General features: G+C 32.9%; 1 long non-coding RNA gene across 1 annotated transcript; it reads right to left on the bottom strand.

Annotated features, from left to right (window-relative positions):
- Positions 1-7,010: 7,010 nt before the first annotated feature.
- LOC105325392 (uncharacterized) lies at positions 7,011-9,758 on the bottom strand. Its single transcript, XR_010711661.1, has 4 exons — positions 9,653-9,758; positions 8,893-9,028; positions 7,845-8,718; positions 7,011-7,475 (listed from the first exon to the last, which is right to left on the bottom strand). It is a non-coding gene; the product is annotated as an uncharacterized lncRNA (long non-coding RNA).
- Between the last annotated feature and the right edge of the window lie 1,663 nt (positions 9,759-11,421).

The following is an 11,421-nucleotide window of genomic DNA, read 5'->3' as shown; positions in this document are numbered from 1 at the left end:
AGGAGGTCCATTTACAAACATCAATCATTCAAATAATTCATCTTCTATTTCGTTATGCAAAGGCATGCTTTATATATGAAAATTTTTTGAACGAGGCAAGCCACTAGCATACAAGTTATTGGGGAACAAAATATCAAAAAACCTCGATTAAATTTATCTTACGTAAGTTATATGGTCGGTGCAATTACTAAATCAGCAAGAACAATGTTTCATTCAGACACTTGCTGACTGACGTTTTTCATACTTGTAACACCACATGCGCGGATCCAGAAAATTTTTCCAGGGGGGGTCCGAAGGATATAATTGTGTTTGCCAGGGGGGGGGGGGTCCGAGGCATATTTTCGCGATGATTTTACTATGTAAATTTAATAAATTTTCATTTTCCGGTGGGTTCGGGACCCCCCCGACCCCCCCTCTAGATCCGTGCATGCACCATAAGACAGCGGACTGACTACGGTTCTTTCCGTTGTTTTTTTTTTTATAATTTTGACAATGAGCACACAGCGGGCGCGACTGGTCGGTAGGTGATGCCTACTCCTCCTTATCACCTGATCCTACCTTTATCGTTTTAGAGGTCCATGTTGCTCTGCTTTGAATTTGTAATTCGCTATATGAATTTTTGAGATGGTTGACGCTTTGTTATTTATCTAAAATATGGGTTCTTTCTTTGGTCATGGCTGATAAATAATACAATAGCTATGTTAAAGAACTATTCAGAATTTTAGCACGTGTTGTCTACGGAAATTTGCATAAGTTCCGCCAACTATTCCCGAGATTTTCATGAAATATTGCATTTCCATAGATAAAAAATATCTACCAAGATTAATAAGATAAACTAGACACGATCACGTTGCGAGCAACGAGGAGGTCTTCTGCCAATTTTTAGAAGGTGAAATGAACTTGCCTTTCATCTTCGTTAACAAAACATATGTGGATATGGGACTATAGATAAATGATACTAGACCTCACTGGATACCTCATTTGAGGTATTAGCCCTTTTTGCTTTATATCAAATAAAGGGTTTTTTAAATTTAATATATTTTGTGGAATAAGTGTTCAGAAACTCGTTACTGTTCTTGAGATATCGGCAAAACATCATTTTAAGGGCCGACGTTTAACTCCTTTTAGGGAACGGATAACAAACAAAATATAGTTCCATATTGTTAAGCAGAATATTTAGAGCATCTTTTGTTCAATACTGCTTTTAAAATTTTTTCTTCATATCAAGGTACATGTATTGAAGATCATAATATCGGACCCTGGCCTATTAAAATTCCTTGTTACGCAACAATGATCAAACGATTATCATGTGAAGATAAATAACGTTACGATAAACATAATTGCTTCTGTAATAAATCAAAAAACATTTAAGAGTTAAAATTTATTACTTAAAGACTTTAAAGCCCTCTCGGCCACTAGTTTGAAGTGCCAGTCCCTTTTCTTGATGTCAAATGAAAGCTCTTGCCATTTCAAAGACATTTGGTTCAACAATTGTTTACAAATAATGTACCGTTCTAGAAAAGATCATTTTAGGGGCCGACTCTAAAACTCATTTTAGGGACCGGATAGCACACACATTATGGTTGCATATCGTTTAGCACAATATTTTGAGCATCTTTTGTTCAATATTGCTTTTTAAAAAATTTCCCTTAATGCACATGTGTTGTTCAGGTGTTGTTATTAGAGATGTTTAGCAAATCAACACGTGCGCGCACGGACACTTATATAAAGGAAAATATGTACATTACGTCATCAGATTTTTGTTATGACGTATTTCTACAAGTACGTAAACGAATTAACATATGTATCAATTGCAAATTTCCCGCAAGGTCGAACTTGAAGGATATTCATGCATTTCCCTGTTAGCTATATTTGGAGAATGTGGCTCTTTCCCCCGAAACCCTAATAAACTAAACTACTAATATAAAGAAACATACATTTCCGTTATAATGCATTGTGAAAGTGGATGTTTTAATGCAACCCAGATTAAAGAAAAAGTGTAGAAACATATATTCAAACCATGAAGTACAAGTACACGTTAAACCGTTATAACCAAAACACACCTCACAGCCTTATTAGCATAATCGGAGCCTTTCTGATTTTTATACTAACGAAAAGCTAAAAAAAACACACCTGAGAACGCCTAAATACGTCATTAACGGGATTTTAACGAGACCAGTTCGAGACTCTTGCAAATCGAGAGAGGAATATATATCGGAAAAGTAAGTAAAAGTTTACGTTTATTCTATCATCAAGCTTTTTAAATTATTTAAAGTTGCAGAGCAATTGTTTATTAATGTCTATTCGAAGTTTTGGGTGATTAGCCTTATCTCGTTAAATATTGTTCAGCATGAAACCGTCTGAACAGCAGTTTTTGATTTTGTCAACAATCTGAAACGCGATAGGGGGTAGCCATGTATCGGTAAGAACATACTCACTTACAATGTTAAACTAGATAAATAACTTTTTAAAAACATACAATGCAATAATTCCACTGCATGTGTGAACAAAATGTAAATAAAAAATGGTCGTTGTGAAATGTGACTTGAAAGACATGTTTTAGTATGAAATGTGTATGCAGGTGTATTATAGTCTTTACACATATTGGTACCTAGCATGCATTAAAAAATGTTGTATGTTTTTCCTAGAATATTGAGTTTGTGTCAATCATGCTTTCAGTGATTTCCATACAGAATTTACCTCGACACGAACAATGTACATGTAGTTTTGATACATGCATCTCATTTAAACTTTTAACTTTATGTCTTATCTATCTATTGACGATGAGAGTGTTTATGAATCAAGGTTCTGCAATTGTCATGTAAATATAACATTATACGATTAAGAGTATGAGAGAGATAGAGATATAGACTGAGAGAGAGAGAGAGAGTTTGTAATTACAGTGTACATGTAATTGTTATTGATTGCCTTGCTTCCATGAACCATAAATATATTTCAATAATGACACATTGCACTAGGAATATTGCTCAGTTGCTGACACAGATGTTGAGAGAGAGAGAGAGAGAGAGTGTGTGTGTGTGTGTGTGTGTGTGTGTGCGTGCGTGCGTGCGTGCGTGCGTGCGTGCGTGCGTGCGTGCGTGCGTGCGTGCGTGTGTGTGTGTGTGTGTGTTTGTGTGTCAAAAATTACAAATGTTATAGTTACATGTATATGTCATTTCCCACTTAATAAGTTGTTAAAGCTGTTATCATGGTAATGATTTAGCCATGTCTCAGATACTTCATGTTCCCATAAAAAATTGTAATCTGGGACACACCCTTTTGTTTTGATATTGAAAGAGCTGCGGCTTATTTCAACTTTTGGTAAGAATACGGGGGTTTATTTTCAAAACCGTCTTATTTTCAAATCGCGGCCTTGATATCAATGCAAATATCCCGTAAACGATGCGATAATAATCACGGCTTATTATCAAAACAATATAAATTGATTGATTGTGAACTGTTCTAAGAATTCCAGAAAGAGATTACCAAGAACGCAGATTGACTTATCAACGAATATTGTAGGACGAGTTCATCAAGCATCGCGGGCAGATACCTTGGATCGGACTTCTATTGATACAAAATGTTAATAAATAAAATGGAACAGTTAATGCGATTTAGGTATTAATGGAAAGAACTTTCCAGAAAAGAGTGTCCAAAAACGGGTTGACTAATTGACATCATGGTGAGTTAACCATCGGGCAGATACTTTGAATCTGACACCTTTGGTTTATAATATGAATGCATATGGATAATAATGCATAACTAAGCGTGTTTTAGTTTTAATTTTTTTTATACCACGACAGATTGGTAGTAAACCTTAGACATTAATCTGTAAAGTTTAATGAACAGATTATTGTATTCTACCTCTATAAGTTTAATTGGGATGCCCCCCCCCCCCCCTCTCCAGATTGTTTTTCAAAACAGTCTTTTATCTGAAATTCTTATTTGGTAGAATAATACAAATTATATTGAAAATTGACCAAAGGAACCACATTTTGAGAGAGGTACACTAAATACCCATTCACTGGTTTGAAATAAATGCAATAAAAATGTTTATTTTTTCAGTCAGCTGCAACAAACAGGATTAAGACCACGGACGTGTATATATTTCAATTTTAATTTTTCATCCCTGCCCGCTCTTCTAAATATCCGACATTGCAGTTTGTTTTTTTATTTCAATTTCAAAAAATAAAATAGGAAAAATTCGGACAAAGTATATACAAAAAGTGAACAAAAATATGGTTCAACATATTAAGCATATTATTATTATTATTATAATAAAGTGAAAAATGATAATTACCCCGCTTGAGTGGAGTATCATCTAGAAATTTTATAATTTAGTAACCTTTGTTTTTATCAGATTAAATCAAACAACAATATTTTTCCATTTAATTTCAAAATTTTAGCACTCGCTTGCCGCTTTCCAAATTTGTTCTACATTAAAACATTCAAAAATAAGATGTTTCGAATTTTCAATTTCGTGACTATGTTTGCATTTAGTAGTGGTATTTTTATTCCATTTGCTCACTAAAAGATTATCACATTACACATTGTTTAGTAGCTTTTAATTAAACTGCGATAAGGCTTTGTTTTTAGTATTTTTAGCATTCTGTATGTATGTTGATCGCCATACATTTATGCTTTACAACTTAAAATTCTTTTTCTTATTTAAATTGTGTACATAATGCTTGAAATTTACTTTTTTTCAATCTTGAATTAAAAGTCTTGGTGATGTGTTGATGAGAAGTTATTGGTATTTGTTTTGTTTGTATATATGATATTCTTGCAAAATCATATTTGAGTTGAAATTTGGTAAACCTTTGTCTTATCAATCTATACTCACATAGCCTGTTAGTTCTTTTGCGCAATTTATCGAATAAATCAGTCGAGCTTTTTAAAGTGCTACTCTCTTTTAAGACATCCTTCACATATAGAATTTCGCTTTTAATCCAATTTCAAAGCATATTGTCTTTCCTTTGAAATTAAAATTTTTATTTGATCAAATAGGTTGTAATAAAAAAGATTCGTTTGAAATAGCAGGTATTTTGTTTTGAATCTTTGCATAAATTTCAAAATACAAAAGCTTGCTTGTAGAACTTTGGAAAGTTATTAATAAGACCATAGTCATAGGCAACCGGCTCATGTGTATTTATTAGATATTTGATGTCAATTTTTGCAGACTTACAGAAACTGTTTAAAAAATGTTTAATATTATATTCTGTACTGAGTAAACGTATAATCCACATAGCCTTTAGGGCCGTAAATCTAAATTCTATATAGAGGCCTATTCCTCCCTCTTGTACTTAACCCATGATTATCTAGTAAGCATTTCGAAATTTCAACTTTACTTGATATATGTAATGACAAAGATAATTGACTCTGCCGTAATGTTAATTGCAGGGTGTTTCAAGGGGGCGGTCACAAAATCTAAACTACTTTAATTGACCATGGGGGATAGTGTAGATTTTTCCATTTAAAATTAAAAAAAAACCCAGATACATATTACCTGTTATATTCATGTTTATTCTAAAAATGTCCCTAACTGCAGCGTTGTATAGTATTAATTCATATTTGCAAAAAATATTATCCAAAAAAAAATTTGAATTTGGAAAATGCTATTCCTTAATGTCGTATGATGGAGATAATTAGCTCTTTCAGAATGTCAGCTACACGGTGATCTTTCATATTTATTAAAAGTTTAACGTTATACCAACGGTGGGAGAACAGTAATTTAATCTGTTACAAAGTTTATTTAATTTTAATCATTGGCTAACAAAAAAATACGATACAACTGGGCATGAGATTGTATCTGAAGGGAAGCAGAAGGGTTCTCCAACCAAATGACGGTGGTCATGTAAACTGCTGTGTAATAAAAGTTTTTTGAGTGATTTCAAAGTGGCGTGTGCTTCAGGAAAACTTAAAACGCATCCAACTTTACTTACAGCTAACTGTAAAATTTGTTCCAAATCAAAAGTCCAAAATAAAAATATAAAACAAGAGCAGAGCAAAAACGGACCTTTGAGCATTATCTGGAGCACACGGTAAATATGACTGGTCAGCAGAGGATGTTCACAACTCCATGGCACCTGATCCTACCTCCAATTTTTTGGAGGTTCGTGTTTGCTCTGCTCCTGTTTTATATTTTTTTCCTTTTTACTTTTGATTTGGAACACTTTTCTTTTCACCGCATTTCATAGAAAAGTTGAAGTCAGTTTATGATTCATCTCATTTTATATTTTGTAGTTAACCTAAATAACTAAAAAGCTCTCTGTGGATTTTATGTAAAACAAAATAATATAAAAAAATGTTCTTTTCAACTGAATTACTTTTTTAATAACAAACCGGTTATGAAATAATAAACAGTAGTATTACCTCTTGTATGATTATTCCGTATTGGCAATGGTACTAGCACAATTAGCAAACAATTTATTTAAAGGTAAGCAGAACGATTGTGACTTCTATTAGCTGTTTTCATCATATTGTATTATTTCGGTTTGGAAAACACTTAGAGAGAACGTCGAGCCAACCATCATATGAAAAAATAACCAAAAGCACACTAAGGGTCATTTTCTCTTTCATTATGAAATGCTCCCACACTCTCAAGTTTTCTTGCCGGAATGATACATAACAAAATACTGTATACTGTAGACATTTCGAAATTTGTAAATTGATGGATAAACTGAAGGTGATAATTTAAGTTGATTAAATAATAGCCATCGGGAGTCCACTAACATACATCAATAACTTGAATTACAGTGAGTCCGGTTTTGTTCGCTTTTGCGAAAATTGGGGAAATGTTAAGCATTTTTAAACTGCGTCAGATAAGAAAATAAGATAATCGCAAAAATTATCGTATATACGGTAATCTATCTGTTATTTTTATTAATGTATAATAGAATTTAGGAGGTTTTGCATTAAATTGTCATTTAATAGTCTCGCCTATCTCAACTTAAGTTGAAAAAAATCAGTATTAAATTAAGTATACTATATTTTTTAATTTTTCTTATGTGTGTTTACTGAAATTTCTGCACCAAACTTAAAACCAATTATTGAGGAGGCAAAGATGAATGAAAATAACGCGTATCTAAGAACTCGTGTCAGTTTTAAAAGTGACTCTTGCATTTACAGAATAATCATGCATTGTTGCAGCACCTTCTTTATTAGTTTGCACTTGAATCTTTAATCAAATCAAAACACTGAAAAAATAATTGACAATAGCAATTTTGGTATTTGGCTTTAAAACAAGCTTGAAATGAAAATTCGCCATTTCTATTTGTTGCAGTACAATTTGTGAACTCCGCATTGAATGGCTCCTGTTTTTTTAATGTACTGGGATCCAAATCTCCAGTCGTTCTGTCCATATGCATTTATCTAATGATTTCCGAGTAACCGTCTCCAAAACAACGTCGTTAATTTCTGGAGTTGAAAAGGCTATAAGTCTTGCCCGTTGACCCTTCTACCACAATTAGTTTTCTCTGCATATAGAAAGAAGTATTTCTGATATTTACAAAGATTCAGGCCTATTTTTCCTGTATTGAAGTCTTTTATGGTAAACAAATCACTTTATGGTTTTTGAAGATGGTTGATAATATGCTATCCTCATTTTTCACCGTACACATTGGAATGGTAAAATGAAACAAAGTAAAAATGGTTATAACAGGTGTTCTCAAAACGATGTACATGACAGGAAACAGATTTGCATTACAAACAGGTTATTTTTTCGAAAAGGTATTTTTAAAAGGGGTTCTATTCAGACTGCACACTGCATAGCATGCGATATTTGCATTCACTACATTACCAATAAATGTAAAAGTTGAAAATCGATTTTATAGAATAAAACGTACCATTCTGTAATATTGACTTCTGCATTAAATCACGTGGCACTCTGGGTTTTAACTCGAAGACATACAGTGGAACCATGTCTTTGCCCTCGTCCCCCAAAACGCAGGTGTAATTTCCCTCCATTTCTTTAGTATTGTGAAGGAATGTTACAGAGGAACTTGTCCTTAGGTTGGTGTTGATGCTTAAGATGAACACATCATCTGCATCTAATATTGCCATCCCATTTCTCTCCACTCTAATAGGAGGAGGGTTCCTCCCAAACGTTTCACATTGAATTGTTGTGATTTCACCGTCCACAGGTTTGAGAGAGTGTGGAACTCTTTCTACTACAAACTCTCCATCTTTTTTTATTAAACTTATGTCTCTTGTGTTCCTATATTGGATAGTTTTGACTATACTGTTCAGGTCAATAGTGAGAAAAGAATCCAAAAACAAAAAAGAATTTTGAATCATTAAAAATCGTTTGGAAAAATTTACTGTTCCTTTAGCAGTTTTATCTCGCTCAAGCGACACATTTATGTCTGGGGTGAAATTATTGTCCGATATATTGACCCAATTTGTTCCTTCATTTCGAGAAGATTTTGTAATAAGTGCCATTTCTTGATACCAGGAATTTCTAGAATCCAATTCCGGTGAACAGCGAAAGGAGGCAGCAGCGGCAGTGCTGTTGATGTTAGCAATCAACGAATGGCAAGTACCTATATTGAAGTACCTTTTTGGAATCGTCTGCTTTTAAATCTAGGTGATACCAGGTGTCTACATTTTCCTGGCTGAATGATATCAGCTTAAGGCTTTCCACTTCAGTGGACACCTCTATGATGTACAGAATACTGGTTTTCAGCTTTTGGCTTGAGGTATTAAATTCTTTCTCGTTTGCTAAAACAGAATCAAATGCAATGCTATATTTTTTCATTGTTTGAAGACTAAAAGGCTTAACAAAGAAATATATACCATATTAACCCTAAATTGTTTATTTGTATCTTTCCTTTTTGATTCTACCCATCGAATTTTTTTGGGATAACTTATTCAGAATTTTTTAAGAAAACTTACTTCCAATTACTGTTCGGTCAACAACCCAAATGACATCTGTGTTTCGGGCTACTGAAAGTTCCACCCGCATCAACAATTTTTCACCGGACGCCTCTTTTTCAGCGGACAGCAATGAACTCTGAGACTCATGCCATTTCTATCCAAATTAAAATCATCTTAGAATTGCAAACTTAGGCAATCGAAATATTTGTTTATTACCACTCACACCGCAATTTCCTCTTTTACACCTGTGTATATAAGTGTTAGTCATTCCAATTATAAATTTGTACATCCATTTAAATAGATGGTGCCTATCGAAACATATACCAGGATATATATCAAACCCAACCTGAATTAGTTATCGTCACATAAAAACTATGCTATATTTTTTAGCTAACGCACAGAGGTACATTAACAATAAGAATTTTACTTACTTTTTATAACCAATTTATTAAATTGTTAAAAGAAAATATAAACAATAAAATGCTTACTTTGATGATTTATGCAGATTAAGAAAGTAGCGATCGCTGCATAATTCGTTTCTACATAACCCACTAACGCAGGTTATTTTTTTTTTTTGCAGTGTCGCTACCTTTATACTCTGCATGAATCATAAAAAAGCATGTTATTGTTTGATGAACAAACGATCGGATCAAACAAAAGTTGAATACAGTCTGTATTTTTAAACAAATATTTCAACAGTAAAAATAACTGAAAATTGTAAATGGTTTAAAATGACATTAATTACAATATTACATGTATTTTAATCGTCACACCTTACCTCGATTTGGATATCACTGAGAGAGTTTGCACGGCAAACGGAGGAAATGCTTAGTACAAGTATACACACTACACCTTTCATGTTAACAGTCGTTCTGTTCTGTAGCGACAACATAAGTCTTATGTGGTCTTATTTATACCAATGAAGCTAATTCAGATTAAGCTAATTATTCATATAGCATTTGAAAATTTGGAATTAATACATGTAATTAAATAGATAATTCGTTGGCTCTTTTGAAAGTGCTAGCTGCAGGTGCCCTTTAATATAGATCAATTTTTCAAACAATTATATATTACAATCAGTTGGATTTTAGTGTTGCATGTAAAAACTATACATTGTAATTTCATTTTCAGGAATGACATTGGTTGACAAATACATACAAATTACATTTAGATTAGACACACACACACACACACACACACACATACGTGTATCAACCCCTTTTTGGGGACCTTGTCAAAATATCTCAAATTGGGGACCAAGAGATTTCACAGCATAGTTGACATTGTTCAACTCATTTTATTCTGTTTGTATCCTGATTTGAGTAGATAAAGTGAATCGTTGTGTTTAAACGAAATATCAATGGATTTTGAAAACGGGGACCCGGAAGTGCCAATCTGAGGACTTGAGTGTAAAGTATGGGGACCCTGCTCCTTATAATCAAACAAAACTGAGGACCTTATCTAGATTAGACTAAATTCTTTAAAAAAATAATGGAAACGTTAATTGCAGAAAAAACTTACACTACCAACGTTAGCGTTTTATGTATTTTTTCTGCAATGGCGCCATCTTAATATCCCACATGGATCCCCATTTTCTGAGGATTCATACAATGATATATGATTAATTGATAATTGATCATTTCAACATTCAACAAATGAGATTTAAAACGTTTGAAAAATGTTATGTGATTAAAATCTTAAATCGCGAGGAATACTTGTACTGATAACATAAAAACCTGAAATCCTAATCCTCACATAACTACGTGTATAGTTTGGGAATTTAGGAATGATAAATCTATTTATTTATTTTTTTAAATATATTTAACTGAGAGCCAATAACACACACAGTACACCTTTTGATATTGACATATGAATCCAATTTAAAGCTATACACGCTATAATTTGCGTCAATTTTGAATAAAGGGGAAAATGTATGTGTTTGATTACTAATAAAAGTTACCTTTATTCTGTTAATTATAATGCTCAATTCGATCACGTAACAAATATATCAAATATTAAACAATAAAAAATATTTATTTTCCTGCCAGGAAAGTAATGCCTCCTCGTGAATATCAATCTATCACGTGATATCGACAGCTATATAAATTTAGCCTATCATACCAAAACTGGTGAAGGGTCAACATCTTCATAATTGTGTTAGTTTCACAAAGGAAAGGATATTTTCAGTAAAGCATAAATTTGTCCGATATACGAGTACAAACAAAAGTAAAAAAATACAAGCCTGTGAGTAGATATGAATACTTCCTTTAAAAAAATGACGTAGACCTGTGTTTTTTCCCCTATGTGCTATTTATAGATCCTATAAGTGTTAATGCAGAAGTAAGGGTATCGTGAATGGCAAGCGTATTTTACTCATTATACATGTATGTATTTCAAATTAACAACTGTTAAGCATATTAAAAATCAAGTTGGATATTTAATTAGGCAAACAATAACGACCACCTAGTTCTCCGCGGACATGCGCAATGAGGTCGGTTTGCTCTTCCTTCATCAATATTCATGAAAAGGTATATTTTCATGGCAGGA

The sequence above is a fragment of the Magallana gigas genome, chromosome 3 (genome assembly GCF_963853765.1).
Source record: "Magallana gigas chromosome 3, xbMagGiga1.1, whole genome shotgun sequence".
Classification (NCBI taxonomy): Eukaryota; Metazoa; Mollusca; class Bivalvia; order Ostreida; family Ostreidae; genus Magallana; species Magallana gigas.
Note: the sequence above shows the minus strand (reverse complement) of the source record. Positions and strands in the feature narration are given on the sequence as shown.